The sequence below is a fragment of the Sarcophilus harrisii genome, chromosome 4 (assembly GCF_902635505.1).
Source record: "Sarcophilus harrisii chromosome 4, mSarHar1.11, whole genome shotgun sequence".
Classification (NCBI taxonomy): domain Eukaryota; kingdom Metazoa; phylum Chordata; class Mammalia; order Dasyuromorphia; family Dasyuridae; genus Sarcophilus; species Sarcophilus harrisii.
In genome coordinates, this window is record NC_045429.1 from 45,811,883 (window position 1) to 45,832,568 (window position 20,686).

Consider the following 20,686-nt stretch of genomic DNA (forward strand, 5'->3'; position numbering starts at 1 on the left):
AACTATCTAAAATATAGGAAGAGCTCAAATCATATGTCTCATAAAAGTGTTTATGTGGCCCTGAGTAAGTCATTTAAACTCTTAATGCTGTAGGTACCTCTCTAGATGATAAATTACAGAGAACATGACAGTCAGTCTTTGGAGAGGGAGATCCTCTCCTCCCCTAGAAATTCCTTATACCAGTAACATCAGCTATAGTCTCTGTTTCTATAGTAGCCAACATAAACAAAACAAAACAAAACAACAACAACAAAACTGGAGTCTGAAGAAGGCAAAACCTCATTGCCCACCATGGAAGATAAGAAAACTTCCTGGGAGAGAGGGGACTTGACTAGATCTTTACAAAATTATAAATTTGAATTGGTATTGAAAAAAAGATGAAGAGAGTTTTGGTAGATGGAATAGGATAATCAAAAATTACTGTTCACAATATGCAATATTATGAGAAAGTAATGATCTTGACTGAAGAAGATTTCTTCCTGAGAAGATTGAGCGACAAGGTTGGAAAATTACGGCAAACAAATATTACATGATTTTGAATGTGAAAAGTAAAGCATTTGGACTCAATCCATAAAACCATTGAATAAAAAATTAGAATGGATCTAAGAGACACTGTTATCTAATTCATTTTCTAAATAAGAGAATTGAGGAATAAAAGGATTAAATGCCTGGCTCAAATTTTCCAAGCTAATGGCAAGTCCAGGAAGAGGATCCACAGTTCTTATCAGTTTCATTCTCATTATTTGACCATGGAAAAGTCTCACATTTCTTTTTTTTAATAGTGTTTTATTTCTTCACCAGTTATCTGTCAAGAAAATTTTTAATATTCATTTTCCCCAAAATTTTGAGTTCCAAATTTCCCAAATTCCTAGAAAAATCAGACAGGACTGAAATGACTGAAAAAAAGAAATCCCCTTGTGTTTTATATGTTGATTCTTTTAAAAATTTGCTTTTACAAAACAAAATTCCACTTTTTTGGCAAAAATTATTTCCCCAGTCATATGATTATTTGCACCATGAAACAATTTGATTTTGTTGAGGATTGAACAATGTTCTTTCAGCGTGTTGTAGAGGATGCTTCAGGTTATCAGAACTGAAAAATTTTTCCTTAAAATGATGAGATCTTCTACTATGACTATTTAAAATTTCTTTCTTTCTTTTTAATTTAAGGAATAACACAAGCATTTATATAACATAGTATAATAAAAATAATGATTGTCCATGAAACTGAAAATCTATAATATACAACTTGCACTTCCTTTTCAAAATATAGTAAAATTATCATATATTTTTTCTTCAAGAAAGGTAAAATAACAAATATGTGTTTTTTATAACTGACATTGTACTGATTGAATCAAACTCTGAAACATTTGGAGGGTCAAAAAGAGTTTGACCTGACAATCTAATGTCAAAAGAAACAATTTCCAGAAGAGGTGGAAGAAGTGTCAAGACTAAATATGCAGTTGTTTGAACTGCTAATGGAATTACCCAGAAGTACATTGATCTTGGACCCACAATGCAAAAATGTACAGTGATCTGAGATCAGAATTGAACAGGGGTAAAAAAAAAAGTGGGCTGGGTTGTATGTAGAACAGTGTAGTTGTTTAATGTTTCCAAGATTTCTTCTAAAGCTTAGCTAAATCTTTTTAATATTAAAATTCTGCTGATTTCATAGGTTTGCAAAGCATGATCTTTGAAAATGCAAAGTTAAGAATAAATGGCAATGAAAAAAACCATGGTGGATGTGAACTATCTCAAACATATAAATGAAGAAAAATAAGGCTATTTTCTATTAATAAGAATAAGAAAAATAAGAAAAATGAAAAGAGTATATTCACAAAAAATGTATAAAACAAAGGATAACTTTCATGCTCCTTTAGACTCAATCAATTGATAAGATTTTGTTAAGTATATCTCACCTGCCAGATATAATATTACATACTAGGGATATAATGCAGGGGATTAAACAATACCTACTCAGAAGGATATTATATTCTATTATGGAAAATAATTATGAATAATATTTGTAGCATAAAGACAAAGTGAATAAATGCAGATATATACAAAGAAGTTGTCTAAAACAGTTTTTGTTTTGTTTTGTTTTTCTAAACAGGCACACATTTATTAGGAACTATGTGTTAGGCACTGGTAATTTCTAATAAAATTTAATAGTGCATATATTTATTATTATATTACACATATGTATTGCAGTAATAAACAAGTGGCATTCTTATCTTATTCTCATTTCTCATTCTCTCTATTAAACTAAACCACCTCTTTTTTCACAATCTCATAAACTGTCCAAAATTCTACTTTTTACATAAAAATTACCATTAGAAATATGTTATGACCTACTTATATTCACCAGGTATTTCCTTATTGTTTTTATTGTCATTTAATTTTTCTAAGCTCTCTGTAACTAATGATAGTAATAATGAAATGTCCAATTGTAGTAGCATGTATTTTTCAGTTGCTGAAATCAATACATAAATTTCCCAAATGATATAATTATGTAATTCAACAAATTGAAAGAAAGTTGAAATTAGAATCAGAAAGATATGAGTTCAAATTATATCTTCAAAACTTAGCAGCTATATGACTCAAGATAAGTCACAACTTCTCTCAGAATCAGCTTCCTCATTGATAAAATTTGGATAGCAAAAGTGTCTTCACCAAAGAGTTTTTATGAGGATAAAATGAGATACTATTTATAAAGTTCTTTATAAAATTTTATTTTATCCTTTGTGATTTTTTTTTTATTTTTGAAGGGGTACTGAAAGGTTAAATGACTTGCTCTTTGTCAAATTTTAGTGGTTATATCAGAAATAAAACCTAATCTCAGATCTTCCTGAGTTTAAGAAAGACCTTCAAAACAAAATGCTACATAGGCTTATTTTTTATTCACCTTTTCCCATAATCTTTTAAAATTTATTTTTAACACACATTGCTTTATGAATCATGTTGGGAGAGAAAAATCAGAGGAAAAGGGAAAAATATAGGAAAATTAAAACAAAACAAAACAAAAAATACAGAAAAAGAGAATGAACATAGCATGATTTAATTTACGTTCAGTCTCCTTAGTTCATTTTCTGGATGCAGATGGCATTTTCTGTCTTAAGTCTTTTGGGATCGCTTTGGATTACTGAATAAGAACCAAGTATTTGTTCTTGCTGTTTTTGTGTACAATGCATTCCTGTTTTTTCTTGTTTCACTCAGCATTGTAAATTTTTCCAGGCTTTTTAAAATTCAGCTTGCTTATCATTTTTTATAAAACATTAATATACTATTATCTTCAAATACCACAACTTATTCAACTATTTCCCAATTGATAGACATTTACTCATTTTCCAAATATTTGTTACCACAAAAAGAGCTGCTAAAAACATCTTTGCACATATGGGTCCTTTACCCTCCTTTATGATTTCCTTGAGATACAGACTCAGTAAAGGAACTGCCTGTTCACAGAGTATACACAGTTTTATAGCCTTTGGGGCATAATTACAGTTTGCTCTCCAGAATGGTTGGATAATTTTACAACTTCACCAACAATGTATTAGTGTTCCACTTTTCCCATATCCCTTCCAATATTTAACATGATCTTTTCCTGTCATCTTAGCCAATATGAGAGATGTGAAGTGGTACCTCCGAGTTTTTTTAATTTACATTTCTCTTATAAATAATGATTTAGAGCATTTTTTTTTCATACAACTATAGATAGTTTTAATTTCATCATCTGAAAACTGTCAGTTCATATTATTTGGCAGTTTATCAGTTGGGGAATGATTGCATTCTTATAAATTTGACACAATTCTTTATGTTTTTACAAATGAGGTCCTTATCAGAAATACTGGCTATAAAAATTTTTCCCCAGGTTTTACTTCTGTTTTAATCTTGTTTCTGTTGCTTTTGTTTGTTCAAAAACTTTTAAATTTATTGTAATCAAAGTTGTTCATTTTGCCATTCATATTTTTCTCTAGTTCTTCTTTAGTCATAAATTCCTCCCTTCCCCAAAGATGTCATAGGCAAATTATCCCTTGTTCTCCTGATTTGTTTATGGTATCATCCTTTATGCCCAAATCATGTATCAATTTTGACCTTATTTTGGTATGGGATGCCAGATATAGATATATGCCCAAATTTCTGACATCATTTTCCAGTTTTCCCAGTAATTTTTGTCAAATACTGAGTTCTTATTCCAAAAGCTGTAGTTTGGGGAGTTTATCAAATACTAGATTGCTGTAGGCCTTGATTCACCACTACTAGCAAATAGTGCTAAGAAATAGCAGATGACTGCTACTGATTTATAATATAGTTTCAAGTTTGGTACTGCTAAGCCACTATCTTTTTTTTTTTCATTAACTTCCTTGATATTTTTGACTCTTTATTCTTCCAGATGAATTTTGTTATTATTTTTCCTAGTTCAATAAAATAATGTTTTGATAGTTTGATTGGTATGGTACTGAAAAAGTAAACCAACTTAGCTAGAATTGTCATTTTTATTACATTAGCTCAGAAAAGACTTTTATCTACTTAGTTATAAAATGACTCATCTTTTTTATTTCAGATATAATTATCCTGGGTTTGTATTTCTTCAGTATTCAACACAATTAGTAGGTAGTCATCTTAAAGTAGGAGATTTCTTTTAGGACCTCAACATCTTTAGAGTATTCTTTGTTTGTTTGGATTTTAAATGGAGAAAACCAATTAAATACCTGAATGAATAAGTAAATGAATAAATCATAAATTCCATAGGGCTTAAAGTTGCAAAACACTTTACACACATTTTATTTTATTCTTATAACAACCCTGGACAATAGATTTTAGATACTATGATTATGCTCAAATTTCTTACAGATGACTTAAGGGAGGTAGATAGACATTAAATGACTTATACAGGGTCACACAGCTAATCAGGTCTTCCCTACTGAATCTGATGCTCTATCAGCTGAGCAACCTACTTGTTTCTAGACTCACAGATATTTGAGATGAACATGTCTGTCCACTATGCATCACACTTCATGTCAATACCATTCAATTTATTAAACAACAACAACAACATCACACTTTAAAATTTTTTAAAAATAACAATACAGAAGTGTGGAAGATTTCCAGTAAGTCATAATTAATGTTATTCATATTAATCTGAAAACACAATTTTAAAAAACTGCATTTGTATCTTATTTCAAGAAACAGCTATGTAGAAAAAAATGGGAAATGGCCAAAGTTCTGTTCATCTGTCTTTACTCCTGTGGCTTCTTTAATTAATGCATTTCTTTCTTATTACCTTGTCACTTCAATAGATCTCATTATCCCAGTCTCCATAGAAAAACAACATACAGCAAAATGTATTCTCAGCCATTAAACAATCAAAGTTTCAGCCAGTGTTGAGTCCCCAAATGGTATACATTAATTTTGTTAGAAATCTATAGAGCCATTTTGACATTGCAGTCTCTTTAATCTCAATGTTCCTTGTAAAATTGCTTCAGGAGGGCACTGTCCATCTCATTATGTACATTCCTTGGCCAATTCACACAGTTTAGTCTCAACATGTTAAAGATTTTGGCCAGGTCTTCTATTTGGTAACATTTTAAAATACTAAGGAAGACATTTTGTGCTTCTAAACCACAGAAGGAAAGAAAGTGATCCAATCTTTATTAAGCTTTATTATGCCCTTTAAAAAATCTTATCATGTATTAGTAGTAATATTCGTGACACTGGAGTACACTTAGAGTGTCTGCCTCTCCATTTATCAAAAGCTTCATTTTAGCTTTTAATCAACTACAAAAGCCATTCATGACTTTGGATAGTCCCACTGCAATGAACATTATCCATAAGCAATTTTTTTTTCTTTTTCTTTTGCATAAAGAATCAGGGTCACATAGATGACTGAACAGGGCTCTAAAAAGAACTTAGCTGATTTTAAAGGGGCATAAAAATTTAATACTAGCTTCTTCAAAAGGCCTGTTGAATGATCTATCAGTCTCCTATGTTGAGAGGAAAAAACATAAACTCTATTTTCATTCATTCAAGAACAAACATTTATTGCAATCCTACTATACACCATGTGCAGAGAATTTTTTAAAAATGTGATATTTCCTTCCTTCAAGGTATTTATTGCAATCCTACTATACGCCATGCGCAGAGAATTTTTTAAAAATGTGATATTTCCTTTCTTCAAGGTATACACCTTCTATTAAAACATAATGAATATCCCTCTGATTTAACATCAGATATTTGTTATTTGTTATCAGGAAGATATTATCTTGTCTTACAAATGAATTGGATTTTTAGCTATTGTATTGGTACTTGCTTCTATCAAATAATATACATATTTTGATTGCCTATTATGTGACCAATACTATGCTAGAAGTTGAAAATATAAGAATAAAGAAAGGATAGTACCTACATCTAAAAGGTTTTATTTTAATGGAGTTAGAACAATGTGTATCTGGCATGGACATAACATGCTAGTAATTAATGTATTAGTATGAATTAAAGTATATTCATCTATTGTCATTCAGTGGAAGACAAACCTTGATAACCTGAGAATAGAAATGATTAAGTATTTTCTGGGATTGCTTGTCCTTCAGAAATCAAGTAATGATCTGGATGATTGACTAGTAAATTCTGTTTTATATATAAAGGGTCTAATATTTTATATTATGTTAGATTCTGGAGATATAAAGATAAAACAAAAGAGTTCCTTCTCTCAATGACCTAATACTCTTTAGAAGGAAACAAAATGGACACATACAAATAAGTATACCATAAATACAAAAGAATTGGACAAAGGACAATAGCAACTGAGAGGATCAGGAAATGGTCTCATGTGAGCCATGGCATTTGAACTGGCTAATCCTTAAAAGCCATGTATACTAATAGGTATATGAGAGAAAGGTACTGTATCCAGACATGGAGGTCAATTTGTAAAATATATAAAGTCAGGAAATGGAATATCATGCAGGAGGCACAGCTCAAAGATCCATTTATCTAAAATGTAGAATGTGTGAAGGGGCATACTCAATTAATTAATATCTATTAATTGTCTACTCTGTGCCAGGCAGTGGACTAAGCCCTCTTTTTTTTTTACTGGAGACAAAGAAAAGTAAAACATAATCACAGTATTCTAGTAGCTCAAAGTCCAATGGATAAGACAACATATAAACTACAAAATTTAAATGAGCTATAGATAGAATCAATTGAAAATGATCAACATAAAAAAGCTACAAGAACCAAGACCTATAAGGTAAAGGTTTCTGTATAAGTTGGTATATGAACCAAGACCTTATTGAAGACAGGGGAGTCAGGAGATGGAGTTGAGGAAAGAAAGCATTTCAGATACATGGGATAGCCAGTAAGAACATTACTAGAGTCAATACAATGTAATAAAAAAGAAGTAAGAAAGAAAAGAAGGAAGGAAGGAAGGAAAGAAGGAAGGAAGGAAGGAAGGAAGAAAGGAAAGAAGGAAAGAAGGAAGGAAGGAAGGAAGAGAAGGAGAGAGGGAGAGATGAAAGGAGGGAGGGAGGGAGGAAAGAGAAAAGAAATTATTTATATAGTATGTACTATGTATCAGACACTATACTTAGCACTTATTTGTGCTTCATGACAAAATTGGGAGGTAGATGCCATTATTATCCCTATTTAAAGTAATTGAGACAGTTAAGTGACTTGTCAAGGCTCACGTAGCTAATAACCATCAGAAGCTAGATTTGAATTCTGGTCTTTGGTGTCCAAAATTCAATGATCTATCTACTGTATCTTCTGGTAAATAATTAAAAGAAGGCCAGATGGATCAAAAATGTGGAGGGCTTTATATACTAAATAAACTTGCATTTTATCTAGAGACAATAGAGAATCAACAGAGATTTTTGAATATAGATGTGATATAGTCATACATAGGCATAGGAATATCAGTTTTGCCATTGAAGAGAGAGGAGAGAAAGAGTCGGGAGGATTAGGGTTAGGGTTAGAGAGAAAGTGTGTGTGTGTGTGTGTGTGTGTGTGCGTGTGCATGTGTGTTTGTGCATAGACACTAATTTTTTTTTTTTAACAAGGCTTAGACCCACAGACATTAAGCAGCTTTCCCAAAGTGACATAAGTGGAGTCACGTCCATCAGGATTGATTGTTGCATGATAATGTTGTTGCCATGTAAAATGATCTCATGGTTCTGCTCATTTCACTCAGCATCAGTTCATATAAGTCTCCCCCGGCTGCTCTAAAATCATCCTGCTGGTCATTTCTTACAGAACAATAATATTCCATAATATTCATATGCCACAATTTATTCAGCCATTCTCCAGCTGATGGGCATCCACTCAGTTTCCAGTTTCTGGCCACTACAAAGAGGGCTGCCCCAAACATTCTAGCACATACAGGTCCCTTTCCCTTCTTTAATATCTCTTTGGGATTTAAGCCCAGTAGAAACAATGCTGGATCAAAGGGTATGCACAGTTTGATAACTTTTTGAGCATAGTTCCACATTGCTCTCCAGAATGGTTGGATCTTTCTCAATCATTCTTTTAGACGTTTATTCTTTTTTTTTTTTTCTGAGACCAGAGGGGACACTTTCCCTTTATTGGTAACTCTTGATTTGACTCTGGCACATCAATGTCCAATCTATCTCTCTGTTTCTCTGTCCCCAGTTTCATGTTCCTATTCATGTCATTATATAGTCCCATAAAAGAAGTATTCAACTACAAGCAAGGTGTCTCAAGGTTCTGTCTATAAGATTCCTAATATATTTCTTCATCTGTCTTGGCATTATTTATCCTTGTTTCCTGTAAATTTAAAAAGAAGTCTCTTACTAGTCTTTCTGCTCTCAATCTATGACTATTCATAGATATATTTATTCATTCTTCCTGGATTTCTGCTGTCTGTGGTGTTGGAGATTCAAATGAGCTCTTCTGCTCTAGTTTTTTTTTTTTTCAAAAATGTTTCAGATCCTGCTTTATTATTAAATGTACAGGTTTTCTTTTTATTCTTAGATTTGCAGGATATATCACCCTGAGGTGTATACTGAGTTCCAATGCACTATGAAACACATTATTCCATTGTGTCCTTTTTCTAGTGGGTGCAGAGTAGTCTTGCATTATTTAAATGTCCTTTTCTTTAAATTTGAAGGCCTTTCTCCTGATGGTTTATAGAATTTGCTGTTTCTGAATTGTTGAATTTTACCACTCTGTTTCTTGGAGTTTGCAGCTTTCCCCCCTCTTCTCTATAAACAGTCAATTCTTTTGATTAGAATTTCATAATCTATATTCAAAAGTTCTGGGCAGTGCTCTTCTATTATTTTTTCATTGTAGCATTTAGGTTTTCTGTCCCATAAATAGATTTTCTCTACATATCCTGTTTTTCAGAAATGTGTTTGTATGTATAGTGAATATATTTTATTTTAATCTTCTTAGATTTAATTTTTGTTTTGCTTTTCTTCTAAATTGTCCTTATCTTCAGCATATTTGGATTTCCAATCTATTATTCTCTCTCTTGTCTCTTCAATGACGCTTGCCATTGCAAATTCAAGGTCCTCCCCAACCCATTCTGTTTCCCTCCCTTTTCTCCTCTCCATCATCCTCTTTAATCTGTCCACATAGGGAATCATACTTTGACCTGTGGTTCCTCTGCCAAAGGAATATACATTTTGATTGCTGATATCTTGAGGTTTATGGACTGGATTTCTTTTTTAAAGGACTAACCTTAAAAGTAAGTTGCTCTGACTATCACTGATTGGCTCACAATAGGTCCCAGTACAGGTCTACCTTGGTCATTTTTTTTTTTTTTTTGATTCTTAAGGGTGATTGTAAACAGCAAATACTTCTATTTTGGTCAGAAACCGTGAGGGCTTTCCCCTTCCCTATAGATTTCTCTTACTAGATTAAAAAGGCTACTTTTGGACTAATTTTTTGCCTATCCTTAATCCTTGAAGGGGTGTTACCTTAGACAAATAGACCTGGGTAAGACCTTGTCTTAGAAAGGACAAGGTCTCTCAATGTCAACCATCTCCAGTCATCCTAATCTGTATTTTGCCTCTGGATACATGTGATTCAGTAGGAGAGATTGAGGGTGGTGCCTCTGCAGAGCTCTCCTTCACTTAAATCCAATTCCCTTGCAAATCATGGCATCATCTTCCTGAAATCTTAGTCCTCTTTCTTCAAGACTCAAGTCTAGAATCCTACCAGTTGAAGGAATAATTTCTCATATCTTTAATTGTTAATATGCAACCTAAGCAAGTCACTTAACCCTGTTTGCCTCAGTTTCTCATAGGAAATGACAAACTACTCTAGTATCTCTACCAAAAAGAGATGGAGAAAGGAAGAGTTGTACATAATTGAAAGACATAAATATGTGTAAACCACTTTGGAAAATTCTTTCCTGTTAGTTATTGTAATTAAAAATTGGCAAAGATTATGACATACAGTTGGATGAGTAACTCAATGAATTAATCTATCACTACACATATCAGGGAAAAGACCTGTGTATGGAGATAATTAATTTGTGCAAATTGATTTCAAGGAAGAAAGATGAATGGATTATATTCAAGAATTTGCATATCTTTCACAACCCTAAAATTTTCCTTTACACATGGAAGTGAATCTTTTTTAAAAAATTATTTTTTTAATTTTACTTAATTTTTATTTATTTTCAAAACAATATGCACAGATAATTTTGCAACATTGACCCTTGAGTAGAGTTGTGTTTCAGATTTTCCTTCCTTCCTCCCATCGCTTTCCCTAGATAGCACGCAATCTAATATATGATATACATGTTAAAATATATGCTAAATCCACTATGTTTAGACATGTTTATACAATTCTTTTGCTGCACAAGAAAAATCAAATCAAAAAGGAAAGAAAATAAAATGCAAGGGAACAACATCAAAAAGAGTGAGGATGTTATATTGTGATCCACATTCAGTTCCCATTGGACTCTCTCTGGGTGGAGATGGCTCTTCATCACAAAATCATTGGAATTGTCATCAATCATTTCATTGTTGGAAAGAGTAATGTCCATCAGAATTGATTGTTGTAAAATATTGATGTTGCCATGTACAATGATCTCCTGGTTCTGCTTATTTCACTTAACATCAGTTCATGTAGGTCTCTCCAGGCCTCTCTGAAATCATCCTGTTGGTTATTTCTTACAAAACAATAAAATTCCATAACATTCATATACAATAACTTGTTCAGCCATTTTCCAATTAATGGGCATACACTCAGTTTCAAGTTTTTTGCCACTATGAAAAGGGCTGTGACAAAAATTTTTGCACATGTGGGTCCCTTTCCTTCCTTTAAAATCTCTTTGGGGTATAAACCAGTAGAAATACTGCTGGATCAAAGAGTATGCACAGTTTGATAACTTTTTGAGCATAGTTTCAGATTGCTCTCCAGAATGGCTGGATCTCCATTCTAACTGGAACTCCACACAACTCCACCAACGATGGATTAGTGCCCTGGTTTTCCTACATCTCATCCAACATTAGTCATGATCTTTTCCTCTCATCTTAGCCAATCTGAGAGGTGTGTAGTGGTACCTCAGAGTTGTCTTAAGTTGTATTTCTCTGATCAAGAGTGATTTAGAGCACCTTTTTTATGACTAAAATAGTTTTTATTTCTTTATCTGAAAACTGCCTGTTTATATTGTTTGATTATTTATAAATTGGAGAGTGGCTTGAATTCTTATAAATTTGAGTCAATTCTCTATTTTAGAAATGAGAAATGTTAAATGTAAAAATATTTTCTCAATTTATTGCTTCCCTTCTTGTAATATTCTGGTTAGCTTTCTGGAAGTCTCTGGACCAGCCTTGTTTTCAGCAGAATAATCACCATGAGAATAGCCAGGGATAAAGTCCAAAAGTTTTCATTGTCTCCTTTACAGTCTATTTCCTTGCCTGAGACCCTGCTAGCTTTCTGGAGGGCTTTCAGAGGGTCCTTGGTCTCAGTGGAGAAATGAAGGAAGACATGACAGCCACCATGATGGTGGGAGATGGAATGTCTCTCTCCCAGTTCTTGTTGTCTCTTATATATTCTATTACAAGTACATCATCATATCAACCAAATCATTTCCAATGGAGCAGTAATAAACTGAACCAGCTACGCCCAGAGAAAGAACTCTGGGAGATGACTAAAAACCATTACAGTGAATTCCCAATCCCTATATTTTTGCCCACCTGCATTTTTTATTTCCTTCACCTGCTAATTGTACAATATTTCAGAGTCTGATTCTTTTTGTACAGCAAAATAACGGTTTGGTCATGTATACTTATTGTGTATCTAATTTATATTTTAATATATTTAACATCTACTGGTCATCCTGCCATCTGGGGGAGGGGGTGGGGGTTAAGAGGTGAAAAATTGGAAAAAGAGGTTTGGCAATTGTTAATGCTGTAAAGTTACCCATACATATAACCTGTAAATTAAAGGCTATTAAAAAAAAAAAAAACAAGTACATCATCATAGATGTCAATCTTGTAGAACTATATTAAGTACTAAGTACATGTAAAATTAGATAACTGTTGTCTTATCAATTCCACTGAGGTAATACCTTGTTGTAGGACTAAATCAATCATACTGAGCTTTAAGTATATTTTTCCAAAGTTTCTGCCATTTACACCTTCTCATCTTGTCTACTTTAGTTTTGTTTGTACAAAATCTTTTAACTTAAAATAATCAAAATTATCTATTTGGTTTTCAGTTATGAGTTCCATTTATTTTTTGGACACAAATTACTTCCTTTTCCACAGGTCTGAGAGGTAAACTATCTATGTTCTTCTAATTTGCTTATAATAGCACTCTTTATATCTAAATCATGAACCCATTTAGACCTTATCTTGGTATGTGGTGTTAAGTGTGAGTCAATGCCTAAATTCTTCCATATTAGTTTCCCAATTTCCCAGGAGTTTTTGTCAAATAGGGACTTCTTATCCCAAAAGCTGGGGTCTTTGGGTTTATCAAAACTAGATTGCTATAGTTATTCACTATTTTGTCCTATGATCCTAATCTATTCCATAGTTACTCTATTTCTTAGCTAGTACCAATTTTTGATAACTACTGCTTTATAATATAGTTTTACATCTGGCACAGCTAGGCCACCTTCACTGGCATTTTTTTCGTTAATTCCCTTGAAATTCTTAACCTTTTGTTCTTCTAGAACTTTGTTATTTTTTCTAAGTCTGTAAAATAATATCTTGAGAGTTTGATTGGTATGTCACTAAACAAATAGATGAATTTAGATAATTTTGTCATTTTTAATTATATTTTCTCAGCCTACCCATGAGCACTTGATATTTTTACAACTAATTGAATTTGACTTGATTTGTGTGGAAAGTGTTTTGTAATTGAGTACATATAGTTCCTGGATTTCCCTTGGCAGATAGATTCCTAAATATTTTATAACTATCACCAGTGTTTTTTTTTTTTTTTATTTAATAGCCTTTTATTTACAGGATATATGCATGGGTAGCTTTACAGCATTAACAATTGCCAAACCTCTTGTTCCAATTTTTCACCTCTTACCCCCCCACCCCCTCCCCTAGATGGCAGGATGACCAGTAGATGTTAAATATATTAAAATATAAATTAGATACACAATAAGTATACATGACCAAAACATTGTTTTGCTGTACAAAAAGAATCAGACTCTGAAATATTGTACAATTAGCTTGTGAAGCAAATAAAAAATGCAGGTGTGCATAAATATAGGGATTGGGAATTCAATGTAATGGTTTTTAGTCATCTCCCAGAGTTCTTTTTCTGGGCATAGCTAGTTCAGTTCATTACTGCTCCATTAGAAATGATTTGGTTGATCTCGTTGCTGAGGATGGTCTGGTCCATCAGAACTGGTCATCATATAGTATTGTTGTTGAAGTATATAATGATCTCCTGGTCCTGCTCATTTCACTCAGCATCAGTTCGTGTAAGTCTCTCCAGGCCTTTCTGAAATCATCCTGTTGGTCATTTCTTACAGAACAGTAATATTCCATAATTTTCATATACCACAATTTATTCAGCCATTCTCCAACTGATGGACATCCATTCAGTTTCCAGGTTCTAGCCACTACAAAAAGGGCTGCCACAAACATTCGTGCACATACAGGTCCCTTTCCCTTCTTTATAATCTCTTTGGGATATAATCCCAGTAGTAACACTGCTGGATCAAAGGGTATGCACAGTTTGATAACTTTTTGAGCATAGTTCCAAACTACTCTCCAAAATGGTTGGATTCGTTCACAACTCCACCAACAATGCATCAATGTCCCAGTTTTCCCGCATCCCCTCCAACAATCATCATTATTTTTTCCTGTCATCTTAGCCAATCTGACAGGTGTGTAGTGGTATCTTAGAGTTGTCTTAATTTGCATTTCTCTGATTAATAATGACTTGGAGCATCTTTTCATATGACTAGAAATAGTTTCAATTTCTTCATCTGAGAATTGTCTGTTCATATCCTTTGACCATTTTTCAATTGGAGAATGGCTTGATTTTTTATAAATTAGAGTTAATTCTCTATATATTTTGGAAATGAGGCCTTTATCAGAACCTTTGACTGTAAAAATATTTTCCCAGTTTATTGCTTCCCTTCTAATCTTGTCTGCATTAGTTTTGTTTGTACAAAAACTTTTCAGTTTGGTATAATCGAAATTTTCTATTTTGTGATCAGTAATGATCTCTAGTTCTGCTTTGGTCATAAAGACCTTCCCCTTCCACAGGTCTGAGAGGTAAACTATCCTATGTTCCTCTAATTTATTAATAATTTCATTCTTTATGCCTAGGTCATGAACCCATTTTGACCTTATCTTGGTGTACGGCGTTAAGTATGGATCAATGCCTAGTTTCTGCCATATTAGTTTCCAATTTTCCCAGCAATTTTTATCAAACAGTAAGTTCTTATCCCAAAAGCTGGGATCTTTGGGTTTGTCAAAGACTAGGTTGCTATATTTGTTGACTGTTTTATCCCTTGAACCTAATCTATTCCACTGATCAACTAATCTATTCCTTAGCCAATACCAAATAGTTTTGGTAACTGCTGCTCTATAATATAATTTTAGATCTGGTACAGCTAAGCCACCTTCATTTGATTTTTTTTTCATTAATTCCCTTGAAATTCTTGACCTTTTGTTTTTCCATATGAACTTTGTTGTTATTTTTTCTAGGTCATTAAAATAGTTTTTTGGGAGTCTGATTGGTATAGCGCTAAATAAATAGATTAGTTTAGGTAATATTGTCATCTTTATTATATTTGCTCGCCCTATCCAAGAGCATTTAATATTTTTCCAATTGGTTAGATCAGACTTAATTTGTGTGAAAAGTGGTCTGTAATTTTGCTCATAAAGTTTCTGATTTTCCCTTGGCAGATAGATTCCTAAATATTTTATATTATCAGTAGTTACTTTAAATGGAATTTCTCTTTGTAACTCTGACTGTTGGATTTTGTTAGTGATATATAAGAATGCTGATGACTTATGTGGGTTTATTTTATAACCAGCAACTTTGCTAAAGTTGTGGATTATTTCTAATAACTTTTTAGCAGAATCTCTGGGGTTCTCTAAGTATACCATCATGTCATCGGCAAAGAGTGATAATTTGGCTTCCTCATTGCCTATTCTTATTCCTTTAATCTCTTTCTCAGCTCTTATTGCTATAGCTAGCGTTTCTAATACAATATTAAATAGTAACGGTGATAGTGGGCAACCTTGTTTCACTCCAGATCTTATTTGGGAATGGTTGCAGTTTGTCTCCATTACATATGATGCTTACTGATGGTTTTAAATAGATGCTGCTGATTATTTTAAGGAAAGGTCCATTTATTCCTATACTCTCAAGAGTTTTTAATAGGAATGGATGTTGGATATCACCAGTGTTTTTAAATGGAATTTATTTTTCTATCTCTTGCTGCTAGACTTTGTTGGTATAAAAATGCTGATGATTTATGTGGATTTATATTGTATCCTGCAACTTTGCTAAAGTTGTGGATTGTTTCTAGTAGTTTTTTATCTAAGTCTCTGGGGTTCTCTAAGTATACCATCATATCTTCTGCAAAGAGTGCTAATTTGATTTCCTCATAACCTACTCATTCCTTTAATCTCTCTTTTTTTTTTCTTATTGCCAAAGCTAACATTTCTAATACAATATTGAATAGTAATGGTGATAGTGGGCAAACTTATTTCACTCCTGATCTTATTGGGAAGAGTTCTACTTTGTCTGAATTACATATGAAGCTTGCTTATAGTTTTAAATAGATGGTACTGATCATTTTAAAGAAAAGTCAATTTATTCCTATACTCTAGTAACTTTTTAATAGGAATGAGTTTTGCATTTTATCAAATGCTTTTTCTGCATCTATTGAGATAATCATATGATTTTTGTTAGTTTGGTTATTGATATAGTCTATTATACTAATAGTTTTCCTAATATTGAACCAGCCCTGCATTCTTGGTTTGTCCTACTTGGTCATAGGATATTATTCTGGGGATAACTTTCTATAATTTCTCTACTAATATTTTATTTTTTTTGCATCAATATACATTGGAGAAATGGTTCTATAATTTTCTTTCCCTGTTTTCTCCCTACTTGGGTTAGCTGGTAGCACCATGTCTGTGTCATAAAAGGAATTTGGTAGGACTCTTTCTTTCCATATTTTTTCAGATTAATATTGAAATTAATTGTTCTTTAAATGCTTGGCAGAATTCACATGTAAATCCTTCTGATCCTATAGAATTTTCTTAGGGAACTGATTAATAGTTTGTTCTATTTCTTTTTCTAAAATGGTACTATTTAAATAATTTATTTCACTCTTATGTTAACCTGGACAGTATATTTTTGTAGATATTCCTCCATTTCACTTAGATTATTAAATTTATTGGCATGTGTTCAGGCAAAATAACTCTTAATTATTACTCTAATTTTCTCTTCATTGGTGAAACATACTCCCTTTTCATTTTTGAGACTAACAATTTGATTTTCTTCTTTCATTTTCTAATCAAATTAATTAAAGATGTATCTACTTAGTTTTATTTATTAATTCAATAGTTTTCTTATTTTCAGTTTTATTAATCTCTCCTTTTATTTTCAGCATTTTAAATCTAATATTTTATAGAGGGTTTTTAATTTGTTCTTTTTCTAGCTTCTTAAGTTGTTAGCCCAATTCATTGATCATTGATCACTGATCTTCTCTTTTTCTTTTTTTTGCAAGTAAGCATCTAGAGATATAAAATTTTCCCTTATTACCATTTTGCCTGCATCCCACAAATTTTGATATGTTGTCTCATCATTGTCATTCTCTTGGATAAAATTACTGATTGTATCTATGATTTGTTGTTTCACCCATTCATTCTTTAGGATTAGATTATTTAATTTCCAAATAATTTTTAGTCTATTTTCTCCTGGGTTTTATTGCATGTGATTTTTATTTCATCATGACATGAAAAAAATGCACTTACTATTTCTGCCTTTCGGTATTTGATATTGAGTTTTTTATGTAATGGGCTGAGGCTTGAATTGATGCACTGAGGTCCCAAGCACGTGAGGCTAAATAGTAATTGGACTATTATACTCTATTAATATACATGCTTGGATAAAGAATGGCCCCTGCCCACTCTCTGTGCAATTCCTGATGTGTTGTATAGAAAATGACGATTTTGGGGGGTGGAGGCAGAGAGACAGGAAGAGAGGCTGGGAGAGATTGGACCTGGGTTCTATGCTGGCAGCTGCTGGTCGTGTGGCTGCTGGTCTAGCTAGCTTCTTGACTCAGCTGCACACATTGCTATTGCCGATTCTCTTCCACCTCCGATCTTTCTTCACTGAGAATAAAGATTGACGATTTTCCCCTAACCTGAATTCCTGACTCCAGCTGATTTTACAATACACGGTCTTCACATTTTTAAGCTTTAATACATGGTCAAATTTTGTATAGGTTCCATGAACATCTGAGAAAAAAGTAAACTCCTTTCTGTCTACATTCAATTTTTTCCATACCTATCTTTTCTAACATACTCTTCACCTCTTTAACTTCTATCTTATTTATTTTGTGGTTTGATTGATCTATTTCTGAGAGAGCAAATTTGAGATCTTCTCCCCAGTATAGTTTTGCTGTCTATTTTTTTTTAAATTACATCTCTCTTAACATCTCTAGGAATTTGTATGCTATACCATTTGGTGCATATAGGTTTAGTATTCATATTGCTTGATTATCTATGGTACCCTTTAGTAAGATATAGTTTCCTTCCTTATCTTTTTAAATTAGGTCTATCTTTGCTTTTTTGTGATCTCAGATTAGGATCGCTACCTCTGCTTTTATGAAGTTCCAGCTCTTTACCTTCATTCACTCTGTATATATCATTGTGCTTTAAATGTGTTTCTTGTAAGCAACATGTTGTAGCATTCTGGCTTTTAATCCAGTTTGCTACTCAATTCTGCTTTATGGAAGAGTTCATCCCATTCACATTCAAAGTTAAAATAATTAATTCTGTATTTCCTGACATCTTATTTACCCTGCTATGCTTTTCTCTTTCCTTTCCCCCTCCCCCTTTTCCAGTATTTTGCTTCTAATCACTTTTCTCAAATATCCTCCTCTTTAGATCCTGTTCCTCTTTCTTACACCTTTCCCCTGCTACTTCTGTTTTCTCTTCTTTTAGCCTTCACTTTTCTTTTCCCCTTTCCCCTCCGAATTTTCTATATGGTGAGTCAGATTTCTCCTAAAAATCAAGTACGTCTGATAAGCTAGCTTTCTTTGAACCAAATATCATCTCCCTTCTTTCTTTCTCTCAATTATAATAGGTCTTCTTTGCCTCTTCCTGAGTTATAATTTTTTTTTATTTTATCTCCTTTTTTCCCTCTTTTCTATCTCCTTTCCACCTCTAGTTTCTTTTTCATGTTATCATTAATAAAATCAAAGTATACCCACACTGTCTATGTGTACCCATAACAGAAATATAGTTCTCAAGAGTTTTTCTTTTTTACCTTTTTATGCTTCTTTTGAGTTCTATGTTTAGAGACAAATTTTTTCTTCAGTTCTGTTTTTTCATCAGAAATAGATGAAATTCACCTATTACATTGAATGCCTATCTTCTCTGAAAAATAATGCTCATTTTAGCATTCTTGTCTGTGATCCAAATTCTTTTGCCTTTTGGAATTTCAGATTCCAGGCTCTTCAATTCTTTAAGATGGAAGCTGCTTGATTGTGGCTCCTCTGTATTTAAATAGTTTCTTTCTGGCTGCTTGCAATATCTTCTCTTTGGTGTGATAGTTCTGAAATTTAGCCACAACATTCCTTGGGGTTTTCATTTTGAAGGCTCTTTCAAGAGGTGATCAGGGAATTCATTCAATGGCTATTTTACCTTCTGTTTCTAAGATATGGGGGCAGTTTCCCTTTATGATTTCCTATAAAATAATGTCTAAGTTCTTTTTTTTTTTTTTTTCATCATGGCTTTCAGGAAGTCCAATAATGCTTAGATTGTCTCTCCTAGATCTATTTCCAGGTCAATTGTTTTTCCTAGGAGTTATTTCATATTTTCTTCTATTTTTTCATATTTTTTGTTTGATTGATTCTTGAAGTCTTATTGAGTCATTGATTTTCATTTGTTCAATTCTAAATTTTAGTGTATTATTTTTTTTCAGTTACTTTTTTTCTAGGTCCTTTTGTATTTGGCCAATTGAATTGTTTTGTTCATTGCATTTTTTTTTTCCATTTCACAAATTTTGTCTTTCAACAAATTGCTATCTTTTTCATATTTATTTTGTAAGGTGTTATATGCTTTTTCCATTTCATCAAATCTATTTTGTAGGGAGTTATATGCTTTTACCATCCCTTCTTGCAAAGTTCTCATCTTCTTTCCCCATTTTTCTTCTAACTCTTTTAAGATCCTTTGTAAAATCTACCAAGAAAATCTTGTGAAATGGGGATGAGCTCATATCTCCTTTTGGGGTTTCACCTGGAGTTGTTTTTCCTTTATGAACTTCACTATTTGAGATCTGTTCTCTCTCTCCATAAAATCTGTCTATGATGAGAGTTCTTTTTTTTTTTTTAAGTCTTGAGGTCTGCTCAATGCAAAGGAGTGACAGCTGTTGTAGTTTGCTCTGGGTCAGTTCTGTTGATTGACTTCCAGTGTTGGCTAGGTCCAGCGTCTTCTGGGATTCAGTGGTTTACAATTTGACTTGTGTAGCAAATCTGCTTTACCACACACTTTCAACCAGGACAGAGTAGTCTAAGAGGATCACAGAAGATTTCCAGATGCATGGAAGCTGCAAAGTTCTAACTCCTCACCCCAGCTCCTTGTTCCTGGCTCCCCATGCTAGGGTCTGGGTCCTGCAGACTGTCCCACTGTTCAATTGAAACAGAGCAGAAATGTGTTGTACTCCAAGAATTTGTGGGTTCTGTGACTCCAAAACCAGTTTAGAGGCTTAATCTACTATTGATTTGAAAGAAGGTCAGAGAAGATCACAGAAAGTCCTATCTGCTCTCCACCATCCTGGCTCTCCCGATTCATAATGAATCTTTTTGGATTGGAAATCCAAATCTTTTAAATGTACGTTTCAAATCATAAAATGTATCAGGGAGATCCACAGTCAAATGCCAATTTTTACATTTAATATTTATTTGGCCCTGAGAAACTAAAACTCTCTGGGCCTCAATTTCCTTGTATGTTAAATGAGCAGTTATCTCACAGAGGTTTTCTGAGGATAAAATGACAATATA